This window comes from Hyla sarda, unplaced genomic scaffold (genome assembly GCF_029499605.1).
Source record: "Hyla sarda isolate aHylSar1 unplaced genomic scaffold, aHylSar1.hap1 scaffold_304, whole genome shotgun sequence".
Classification (NCBI taxonomy): domain Eukaryota; kingdom Metazoa; phylum Chordata; class Amphibia; order Anura; family Hylidae; genus Hyla; species Hyla sarda.
The window spans coordinates 161,546-173,707 of NW_026609759.1; the positions used below are offsets into that span (position 1 = coordinate 161,546).

At 43.3% G+C, this 12,162-nt stretch overlaps 7 pseudogenes; all 7 read left to right on the forward strand.

Annotated features, from left to right (window-relative positions):
* The first annotated feature begins 242 nt into the window (after positions 1-242).
* LOC130327966 (U2 spliceosomal RNA) lies at positions 243-506 on the forward strand (annotated as a pseudogene).
* Positions 507-1,972: 1,466 nt separating this feature from the next.
* LOC130327967 (U2 spliceosomal RNA) lies at positions 1,973-2,236 on the forward strand (annotated as a pseudogene).
* Positions 2,237-3,718: 1,482 nt separating this feature from the next.
* LOC130328075 (U2 spliceosomal RNA) lies at positions 3,719-3,983 on the forward strand (annotated as a pseudogene).
* Positions 3,984-5,443: 1,460 nt separating this feature from the next.
* Positions 5,444-5,707, forward strand: LOC130327968 (U2 spliceosomal RNA; annotated as a pseudogene).
* Positions 5,708-7,196: 1,489 nt separating this feature from the next.
* On the forward strand, positions 7,197-7,460 carry LOC130327969 (U2 spliceosomal RNA; annotated as a pseudogene).
* Positions 7,461-8,945: 1,485 nt separating this feature from the next.
* On the forward strand, positions 8,946-9,209 carry LOC130327970 (U2 spliceosomal RNA; annotated as a pseudogene).
* A 1,476-nt stretch (positions 9,210-10,685) lies between these two features.
* Positions 10,686-10,949, forward strand: LOC130328093 (U2 spliceosomal RNA; annotated as a pseudogene).
* Positions 10,950-12,162: the final 1,213 nt, after the last annotated feature.

Here is a 12,162-nt window from a genome sequence, read left to right on the forward strand (position 1 = left end):
TCATGCAAAAGCCAGGCTATGGATTGCATTGCTAAATGCTCCATCAGAGTGCAATGGTCGCCTGTCCTTTTTTTAAGTGATGATGTGGGTTTAGCCTGTGCTGTATGTATGTATGGGTGGCTGACTGCCACCCACCCAGAAAGTGTATGGGAGGCTGGTTGGCTGCCAGCCTTCCTTCCATTCCTATGAGTAATGTGAGTGCTCATGAAGGGGACATGGTTGGGTCCACCCCTTTCCCGGTTATCCCCTCTAGGCCTTTTGGCTTAGATCAAGTGTAAAAAAAGAAAGGATCTTGCGACAGATCGCATCCTGAGGCACGTTTTTTTTTGTGTGAATACTTGCACTTGGGTGACTTGTGAGCACATACTGATACATACGTTCCCTATCTGGGGACCATAAATTAAATGGATTTTTGAGAAAGGGAGCTGATTTGGAAGCTTGCTTCTGTCGCCCTATGCATTGACCCGATGTGGCAGTATCTTCGGGTAGTGAACAGTGCACCACCCCATTCCAGTGTTAAACAAGAAAGATTCTCATTTAATCCTCCGTGGGTGAGAATTTGAGTTTGAGAATTGGAGACCAAAATGATGAGTTGCACTGACTGGTTTATGAACGTCTATTCATTTAGCGTTTTAATGACCATGTTTGCACACTGATTGGTGTAAAAAAATAAAATAAAACTAAATAATAATAATCTAGCACACCTGTGCAGGTTTGACATGACATGACAGGTAGCTGTCTTGTGGGTGGTGCTGAATCCTGTTAAATGACATGAGGGTCTCATGCCTATACACAAGGGTGTGTCATTGCTGTTGCTTGACCATGCATTGGTTTCTGTGGTCAGTGAATGATAAAAACAAAATTTACCATCCATTGATGGATGGGAAATCCGCCATGAGGCATTTGTTTTTAGAAACTGCTGCTCACAACCAATGTTGCAATGGAGTGTCTCCATCTGCTGGTGGTATTGGAAAGGCATTAGTGCTATGACAGGGTCTGAAGAAGAAGAAGAAGAAGAAGAAGACGGAAAAAAATATATATAAAAAGAAAAAGAGAGAGAGAGAGAGAGACTGACTTAGTGAGCGAGTGAGTGAGAGAGTGAGAGTGAGTGAGAGTGAATGAGTGAGTGAGTGATTGAGTGAGTGAGTGAGTGAGAACAAATGAGTTAAAGCAAGTGAGTGAGAGAGATCGAATGAATGAAAGTCTGAATGACAGAAAGAAAAAAGGATGAAGAAAGAAGCATGAAGAAAAAAAAATGTATATGGAGTTGCTGACATGAGTGCAATCTACAAAGCCGTTGAGGCTGATCCTCATGGGAGGATTATTGCACCAGGACCCTTAGCACTTTTAAAATGCCATTCAATGCCACGGGCTAGATGTAAACTGCAGATGACCATGTTGTGGTAGTTACCATGGATACCCAAGTGATGTGTGAGCTAACACATAGGCCCAACAGATTCCAAGAAGGCCAGAATCACCAGCGGCACCACCATCGATTGTCAGGTCACCCGGATTCAGCAAATACCAGAGTCCAAAATGATGCAGGTTTATACTGTTAATTTTCAGTTTATCGTTACAGTTGGTGTTATTCCATGTCGGAAGGGACGCAGCTACAGCCAGTGGGGTAACTAGAGACAGGCAGGCAGCTATGTGCAACAAAGGTAGGCGTGTTGTTTTCATATGCAGATCTGAAATATTGTCTTATATGCAAGAGGAGGAGTGATGGGGGTTCATGCAAAAGCCAGGCTATGGATTGCATTGCTAAATGCTCCATCAGAGTGCAATGGTCGCCTGTCCTTTTTTTAAGTGATGATGTGGGTTTAGCCTGTGCTGTATGTATGTATGGGTGGCTGACTGCCACCCACCCAGAAAGTGTATGGGAGGCTGGTTGGCTGCCAGCCTTCCTTCCATTCCTATGAGTAATGTGAGTGCTCATGAAGGGGACATGGTTGGGTCCACCCCTTTCCCGGTTATCCCCTCTAGGCCTTTTGGCTTAGATCAAGTGTAAAAAAAGAAAGGATCTTGCGACAGATCGCATCCTGAGGCACGTTTTTTTTTGTGTGAATACTTGCACTTGGGTGACTTGTGAGCACATACTGATACATACGTTCCCTATCTGGGGACCATAAATTAAATGGATTTTTGAGAAAGGGAGCTGATTTGGAAGCTTGCTTCTGTCGCCCTATGCATTGACCCGATGTGGCAGTATCTTCGGGTAGTGAACAGTGCACCACCCCATTCCAGTGTTAAACAAGAAAGATTCTCATTTAATCCTCCGTGGGTGAGAATTTGAGTTTGAGAATTGGAGACCAAAATGATGAGTTGCACTGACTGGTTTATGAACGTCTATTCATTTAGCGTTTTAATGACCATGTTTGCACACTGATTGGTGTAAAAAAATAAAATAAAACTAAATAATAATAATCTAGCACACCTGTGCAGGTTTGACATGACATGACAGGTAGCTGTCTTGTGGGTGGTGCTGAATCCTGTTAAATGACATGAGGGTCTCATGCCTATACACAAGGGTGTGTCATTGCTGTTGCTTGACCATGCATTGGTTTCTGTGGTCAGTGAATGATAAAAACAAAATTTACCATCCATTGATGGATGGGAAATCCGCCATGAGGCATTTGTTTTTAGAAACTGCTGCTCACAACCAATGTTGCAATGGAGTGTCTCCATCTGCTGGTGGTATTGGAAAGGCATTAGTGCTATGACAGGGTCTGAAGAAGAAGAAGAAGAAGAAGAAGAAGAAGAAGAAGACGGAAAAAAATATATATAAAAAGAAAAAGAGAGAGAGAGAGAGAGACTGACTTAGTGAGCGAGTGAGTGAGAGAGTGAGAGTGAGTGAGAGTGAATGAGTGAGTGAGTGATTGAGTGAGTGAGTGAGTGAGTGAGAACAAATGAGTTAAAGCAAGTGAGTGAGAGAGATCGAATGAATGAAAGTCTGAATGACAGAAAGAAAAAAGGATGAAGAAAGAAGCATGAAGAAAAAAAAATGTATATGGAGTTGCTGACATGAGTGCAATCTACAAAGCCGTTGAGGCTGATCCTCATGGGAGGATTATTGCACCAGGACCCTTAGCACTTTTAAAATGCCATTCAATGCCACGGGCTAGATGTAAACTGCAGATGACCATGTTGTGGTAGTTACCATGGATACCCAAGTGATGTGTGAGCTAACACATAGGCCCAACAGATTCCAAGAAGGCCAGAATCACCAGCGGCACCACCATCGATTGTCAGGTCACCCGGATTCAGCAAATACCAGAGTCCAAAATGATGCAGGTTTATACTGTTAATTTTCAGTTTATCGTTACAGTTGGTGTTATTCCATGTCGGAAGGGACGCAGCTACAGCCAGTGGGGTAACTAGAGACAGGCAGGCAGCTATGTGCAACAAAGGTAGGCGTGTTGTTTTCATATGCAGATCTGAAATATTGTCTTATATGCAAGAGGAGGAGTGATGGGGGTTCATGCAAAAGCCAGGCTATGGATTGCATTGCTAAATGCTCCATCAGAGTGCAATGGTCGCCTGTCCTTTTTTTAAGTGATGATGTGGGTTTAGCCTGTGCTGTATGTATGTATGGGTGGCTGACTGCCACCCACCCAGAAAGTGTATGGGAGGCTGGTTGGCTGCCAGCCTTCCTTCCATTCCTATGAGTAATGTGAGTGCTCATGAAGGGGACATGGTTGGGTCCACCCCTTTCCCGGTTATCCCCTCTAGGCCTTTTGGCTTAGATCAAGTGTAAAAAAAGAAAGGATCTTGCGACAGATCGCATCCTGAGGCACGTTTTTTTTTTGTGTGAATACTTGCACTTGGGTGACTTGTGAGCACATACTGATACATACGTTCCCTATCTGGGGACCATAAATTAAATGGATTTTTGAGAAAGGGAGCTGATTTGGAAGCTTGCTTCTGTCGCCCTATGCATTGACCCGATGTGGCAGTATCTTCGGGTAGTGAACAGTGCACCACCCCATTCCAGTGTTAAACAAGAAAGATTCTCATTTAATCCTCCGTGGGTGAGAATTTGAGTTTGAGAATTGGAGACCAAAATGATGAGTTGCACTGACTGGTTTATGAACGTCTATTCATTTAGCGTTTTAATGACCATGTTTGCACACTGATTGGTGTAAAAAAATAAAATAAAACTAAATAATAATAATCTAGCACACCTGTGCAGGTTTGACATGACATGACAGGTAGCTGTCTTGTGGGTGGTGCTGAATCCTGTTAAATGACATGAGGGTCTCATGCCTATACACAAGGGTGTGTCATTGCTGTTGCTTGACCATGCATTGGTTTCTGTGGTCAGTGAATGATAAAAACAAAATTTACCATCCATTGATGGATGGGAAATCCGCCATGAGGCATTTGTTTTTAGAAACTGCTGCTCACAACCAATGTTGCAATGGAGTGTCTCCATCTGCTGGTGGTATTGGAAAGGCATTAGTGCTATGACAGGGTCTGAAGAAGAAGAAGAAGAAGACGGAAAAAAATATATATAAAAAGAAAAAGAGAGAGAGAGAGAGAGACTGACTTAGTGAGCGAGTGAGTGAGAGAGTGAGAGTGAGTGAGAGTGAATGAGTGAGTGAGTGATTGAGTGAGTGAGTGAGTGAGAACAAATGAGTTAAAGCAAGTGAGTGAGAGAGATCGAATGAATGAAAGTCTGAATGACAGAAAGAAAAAAGGATGAAGAAAGAAGCATGAAGAAAAAAAAATGTATATGGAGTTGCTGACATGAGTGCAATCTACAAAGCCGTTGAGGCTGATCCTCATGGGAGGATTATTGCACCAGGACCCTTAGCACTTTTAAAATGCCATTCAATGCCACGGGCTAGATGTAAACTACAGATGACCATGTTGTGGTAGTTACCATGGATACCCAAGTGATGTGTGAGCTAACACATAGGCCCAACAGATTCCAAGAAGGCCAGAATCACCAGCGGCACCACCATCGATTGTCAGGTCACCCGGATTCAGCAAATACCAGAGTCCAAAATGATGCAGGTTTATACTGTTAATTTTCAGTTTATCGTTACAGTTGGTGTTATTCCATGTCGGAAGGGACGCAGCTACAGCCAGTGGGGTAACTAGAGACAGGCAGGCAGCTATGTGCAACAAAGGTAGGCGTGTTGTTTTCATATGCAGATCTGAAATATTGTCTTATATGCAAGAGGAGGAGTGATGGGGGTTCATGCAAAAGCCAGGCTATGGATTGCATTGCTAAATGCTCCATCAGAGTGCAATGGTCGCCTGTCCTTTTTTTAAGTGATGATGTGGGTTTAGCCTGTGCTGTATGTATGTATGGGTGGCTGACTGCCACCCACCCAGAAAGTGTATGGGAGGCTGGTTGGCTGCCAGCCTTCCTTCCATTCCTATGAGTAATGTGAGTGCTCATGAAGGGGACATGGTTGGGTCCACCCCTTTCCCGGTTATCCCCTCTAGGCCTTTTGGCTTAGATCAAGTGTAAAAAAAGAAAGGATCTTGCGACAGATCGCATCCTGAGGCACGTTTTTTTTTGTGTGAATACTTGCACTTGGGTGACTTGTGAGCACATACTGATACATACGTTCCCTATCTGGGGACCATAAATTAAATGGATTTTTGAGAAAGGGAGCTGATTTGGAAGCTTGCTTCTGTCGCCCTATGCATTGACCCGATGTGGCAGTATCTTCGGGTAGTGAACAGTGCACCACCCCATTCCAGTGTTAAACAAGAAAGATTCTCATTTAATCCTCCGTGGGTGAGAATTTGAGTTTGAGAATTGGAGACCAAAATGATGAGTTGCACTGACTGGTTTATGAACGTCTATTCATTTAGCGTTTTAATGACCATGTTTGCACACTGATTGGTGTAAAAAAATAAAATAAAACTAAATAATAATAATCTAGCACACCTGTGCAGGTTTGACATGACATGACAGGTAGCTGTCTTGTGGGTGGTGCTGAATCCTGTTAAATGACATGAGGGTCTCATGCCTATACACAAGGGTGTGTCATTGCTGTTGCTTGACCATGCATTGGTTTCTGTGGTCAGTGAATGATAAAAACAAAATTTACCATCCATTGATGGATGGGAAATCCGCCATGAGGCATTTGTTTTTAGAAACTGCTGCTCACAACCAATGTTGCAATGGAGTGTCTCCATCTGCTGGTGGTATTGGAAAGGCATTAGTGCTATGACAGGGTCTGAAGAAGAAGAAGAAGAAGAAGAAGAAGAAGAAGAAGAAGACGGAAAAAAATATATATAAAAAGAAAAAGAGAGAGAGAGAGAGAGACTGACTTAGTGAGCGAGTGAGTGAGAGAGTGAGAGTGAGTGAGAGTGAATGAGTGAGTGAGTGATTGAGTGAGTGAGTGAGTGAGTGAGTGAGAACAAATGAGTTAAAGCAAGTGAGTGAGAGAGATCGAATGAATGAAAGTCTGAATGACAGAAAGAAAAAAGGATGAAGAAAGAAGCATGAAGAAAAAAAAATGTATATGGAGTTGCTGACATGAGTGCAATCTACAAAGCCGTTGAGGCTGATCCTCATGGGAGGATTATTGCACCAGGACCCTTAGCACTTTTAAAATGCCATTCAATGCCACGGGCTAGATGTAAACTGCAGATGACCATGTTGTGGTAGTTACCATGGATACCCAAGTGATGTGTGAGCTAACACATAGGCCCAACAGATTCCAAGAAGGCCAGAATCACCAGCGGCACCACCATCGATTGTCAGGTCACCCGGATTCAGCAAATACCAGAGTCCAAAATGATGCAGGTTTATACTGTTAATTTTCAGTTTATCGTTACAGTTGGTGTTATTCCATGTCGGAAGGGACGCAGCTACAGCCAGTGGGGTAACTAGAGACAGGCAGGCAGCTATGTGCAACAAAGGTAGGCGTGTTGTTTTCATATGCAGATCTGAAATATTGTCTTATATGCAAGAGGAGGAGTGATGGGGGTTCATGCAAAAGCCAGGCTATGGATTGCATTGCTAAATGCTCCATCAGAGTGCAATGGTCGCCTGTCCTTTTTTTAAGTGATGATGTGGGTTTAGCCTGTGCTGTATGTATGTATGGGTGGCTGACTGCCACCCACCCAGAAAGTGTATGGGAGGCTGGTTGGCTGCCAGCCTTCCTTCCATTCCTATGAGTAATGTGAGTGCTCATGAAGGGGACATGGTTGGGTCCACCCCTTTCCCGGTTATCCCCTCTAGGCCTTTTGGCTTAGATCAAGTGTAAAAAAAGAAAGGATCTTGCGACAGATCGCATCCTGAGGCACGTTTTTTTTTGTGTGAATACTTGCACTTGGGTGACTTGTGAGCACATACTGATACATACGTTCCCTATCTGGGGACCATAAATTAAATGGATTTTTGAGAAAGGGAGCTGATTTGGAAGCTTGCTTCTGTCGCCCTATGCATTGACCCGATGTGGCAGTATCTTCGGGTAGTGAACAGTGCACCACCCCATTCCAGTGTTAAACAAGAAAGATTCTCATTTAATCCTCCGTGGGTGAGAATTTGAGTTTGAGAATTGGAGACCAAAATGATGAGTTGCACTGACTGGTTTATGAACGTCTATTCATTTAGCGTTTTAATGACCATGTTTGCACACTGATTGGTGTAAAAAAATAAAATAAAACTAAATAATAATAATCTAGCACACCTGTGCAGGTTTGACATGACATGACAGGTAGCTGTCTTGTGGGTGGTGCTGAATCCTGTTAAATGACATGAGGGTCTCATGCCTATACACAAGGGTGTGTCATTGCTGTTGCTTGACCATGCATTGGTTTCTGTGGTCAGTGAATGATAAAAACAAAATTTACCATCCATTGATGGATGGGAAATCCGCCATGAGGCATTTGTTTTTAGAAACTGCTGCTCACAACCAATGTTGCAATGGAGTGTCTCCATCTGCTGGTGGTATTGGAAAGGCATTAGTGCTATGACAGGGTCTGAAGAAGAAGAAGAAGAAGAAGAAGAAGAAGAAGACGGAAAAAAATATATATAAAAAGAAAAAGAGAGAGAGAGAGAGAGAGACTGACTTAGTGAGCGAGTGAGTGAGAGAGTGAGAGTGAGTGAGAGTGAATGAGTGAGTGAGTGATTGAGTGAGTGAGTGAGTGAGTGAGTGAGAACAAATGAGTTAAAGCAAGTGAGTGAGAGAGATCGAATGAATGAAAGTCTGAATGACAGAAAGAAAAAAGGATGAAGAAAGAAGCATGAAGAAAAAAAAATGTATATGGAGTTGCTGACATGAGTGCAATCTACAAAGCCGTTGAGGCTGATCCTCATGGGAGGATTATTGCACCAGGACCCTTAGCACTTTTAAAATGCCATTCAATGCCACGGGCTAGATGTAAACTGCAGATGACCATGTTGTGGTAGTTACCATGGATACCCAAGTGATGTGTGAGCTAACACATAGGCCCAACAGATTCCAAGAAGGCCAGAATCACCAGCGGCACCACCATCGATTGTCAGGTCACCCGGATTCAGCAAATACCAGAGTCCAAAATGATGCAGGTTTATACTGTTAATTTTCAGTTTATCGTTACAGTTGGTGTTATTCCATGTCGGAAGGGACGCAGCTACAGCCAGTGGGGTAACTAGAGACAGGCAGGCAGCTATGTGCAACAAAGGTAGGCGTGTTGTTTTCATATGCAGATCTGAAATATTGTCTTATATGCAAGAGGAGGAGTGATGGGGGTTCAGGCAAAAGCCAGGCTATGGATTGCATTGCTAAATGCTCCATCAGAGTGCAATGGTCGCCTGTCCTTTTTTTAAGTGATGATGTGGGTTTAGCCTGTGCTGTATGTATGTATGGGTGGCTGACTGCCACCCACCCAGAAAGTGTATGGGAGGCTGGTTGGCTGCCAGCCTTCCTTCCATTCCTATGAGTAATGTGAGTGCTCATGAAGGGGACATGGTTGGGTCCACCCCTTTCCCGGTTATCCCCTCTAGGCCTTTTGGCTTAGATCAAGTGTAAAAAAAGAAAGGATCTTGCGACAGATCGCATCCTGAGGCACGTTTTTTTTTGTGTGAATACTTGCACTTGGGTGACTTGTGAGCACATACTGATACATACGTTCCCTATCTGGGGACCATAAATTAAATGGATTTTTGAGAAAGGGAGCTGATTTGGAAGCTTGCTTCTGTCGCCCTATGCATTGACCCGATGTGGCAGTATCTTCGGGTAGTGAACAGTGCACCACCCCATTCCAGTGTTAAACAAGAAAGATTCTCATTTAATCCTCCGTGGGTGAGAATTTGAGTTTGAGAATTGGAGACCAAAATGATGAGTTGCACTGACTGGTTTATGAACGTCTATTCATTTAGCGTTTTAATGACCATGTTTGCACACTGATTGGTGTAAAAAAATAAAATAAAACTAAATAATAATAATCTAGCACACCTGTGCAGGTTTGACATGACATGACAGGTAGCTGTCTTGTGGGTGGTGCTGAATCCTGTTAAATGACATGAGGGTCTCATGCCTATACACAAGGGTGTGTCATTGCTGTTGCTTGACCATGCATTGGTTTCTGTGGTCAGTGAATGATAAAAACAAAATTTACCATCCATTGATGGATGGGAAATCCGCCATGAGGCATTTGTTTTTAGAAACTGCTGCTCACAACCAATGTTGCAATGGAGTGTCTCCATCTGCTGGTGGTATTGGAAAGGCATTAGTGCTATGACAGGGTCTGAAGAAGAAGAAGAAGAAGAAGAAGAAGAAGACGGAAAAAAATATATATAAAAAGAAAAAGAGAGAGAGAGAGAGAGACTGACTTAGTGAGCGAGTGAGTGAGAGAGTGAGAGTGAGTGAGAGTGAATGAGTGAGTGAGTGATTGAGTGAGTGAGTGAGTGAGTGAGAACAAATGAGTTAAAGCAAGTGAGTGAGAGAGATCGAATGAATGAAAGTCTGAATGACAGAAAGAAAAAAGGATGAAGAAAGAAGCATGAAGAAAAAAAAATGTATATGGAGTTGCTGACATGAGTGCAATCTACAAAGCCGTTGAGGCTGATCCTCATGGGAGGATTATTGCACCAGGACCCTTAGCACTTTTAAAATGCCATTCAATGCCACGGGCTAGATGTAAACTGCAGATGACCATGTTGTGGTAGTTACCATGGATACCCAAGTGATGTGTGAGCTAACACATAGGCCCAACAGATTCCAAGAAGGCCAGAATCACCAGCGGCACCACCATCGATTGTCAGGTCACCCGGATTCAGCAAATACCAGAGTCCAAAATGATGCAGGTTTATACTGTTAATTTTCAGTTTATCGTTACAGTTGGTGTTATTCCATGTCGGAAGGGACGCAGCTACAGCCAGTGGGGTAACTAGAGACAGGCAGGCAGCTATGTGCAACAAAGGTAGGCGTGTTGTTTTCATATGCAGATCTGAAATATTGTCTTATATGCAAGAGGAGGAGTGATGGGGGTTCATGCAAAAGCCAGGCTATGGATTGCATTGCTAAATGCTCCATCAGAGTGCAATGGTCGCCTGTCCTTTTTTTAAGTGATGATGTGGGTTTAGCCTGTGCTGTATGTATGTATGGGTGGCTGACTGCCACCCACCCAGAAAGTGTATGGGAGGCTGGTTGGCTGCCAGCCTTCCTTCCATTCCTATGAGTAATGTGAGTGCTCATGAAGGGGACATGGTTGGGTCCACCCCTTTCCCGGTTATCCCCTCTAGGCCTTTTGGCTTAGATCAAGTGTAAAAAAAGAAAGGATCTTGCGACAGATCGCATCCTGAGGCACGTTTTTTTTTGTGTGAATACTTGCACTTGGGTGACTTGTGAGCACATACTGATACATACGTTCCCTATCTGGGGACCATAAATTAAATGGATTTTTGAGAAAGGGAGCTGATTTGGAAGCTTGCTTCTGTCGCCCTATGCATTGACCCGATGTGGCAGTATCTTTGGGTAGTGAACAGTGCACCACCCCATTCCAGTGTTAAACAAGAAAGATTCTCATTTAATCCTCCGTGGGTGAGAATTTGAGTTTGAGAATTGGAGACCAAAATGATGAGTTGCACTGACTGGTTTATGAACGTCTATTCATTTAGCGTTTTAATGACCATGTTTGCACACTGATTGGTGTAAAAAAATAAAATAAAACTAAATAATAATAATCTAGCACACCTGTGCAGGTTTGACATGACATGACAGGTAGCTGTCTTGTGGGTGGTGCTGAATCCTGTTAAATGACATGAGGGTCTCATGCCTATACACAAGGGTGTGTCATTGCTGTTGCTTGACCATGCATTGGTTTCTGTGGTCAGTGAATGATAAAAACAAAATTTACCATCCATTGATGGATGGGAAATCCGCCATGAGGCATTTGTTTTTAGAAACTGCTGCTCACAACCAATGTTGCAATGGAGTGTCTCCATCTGCTGGTGGTATTGGAAAGGCATTAGTGCTATGACAGGGTCTGAAGAAGAAGAAGAAGAAGAAGAAGAAGAAGAAGAAGAAGAAGAAGACGGAAAAAAATATATATAAAAAGAAAAAGAGAGAGAGAGAGAGAGACTGACTTAGTGAGCGAGTGAGTGAGAGAGTGAGAGTGAGTGAGAGTGAATGAGTGAGTGAGTGATTGAGTGAGTGAGTGAGTGAGTGAGAACAAATGAGTTAAAGCAAGTGAGTGAGAGAGATCGAATGAATGAAAGTCTGAATGACAGAAAGAAAAAAGGATGAAGAAAGAAGCATGAAGAAAAAAAAATGTATATGGAGTTGCTGACATGAGTGCAATCTACAAAGCCGTTGAGGCTGATCCTCATGGGAGGATTATTGCACCAGGACCCTTAGCACTTTTAAAATGCCATTCAATGCCACGGGCTAGATGTAAACTGCAGATGACCATGTTGTGGTAGTTACCATGGATACCCAAGTGATGTGTGAGCTAACACATAGGCCCAACAGATTCCAAGAAGGCCAGAATCACCAGCGGCACCACCATCGATTGTCAGGTCACCCGGATTCAGCAAATACCAGAGTCCAAAATGATGCAGGTTTATACTGTTAATTTTCAGTTTATCGTTACAGTTGGTGTTATTCCATGTCGGAAGGGACGCAGCTACAGCCAGTGGGGTAACTAGAGACAGGCAGGCAGCTATGTGCAACAAAGGTAGGCGTGTTGTTTTCATATGCAGATCTGAAA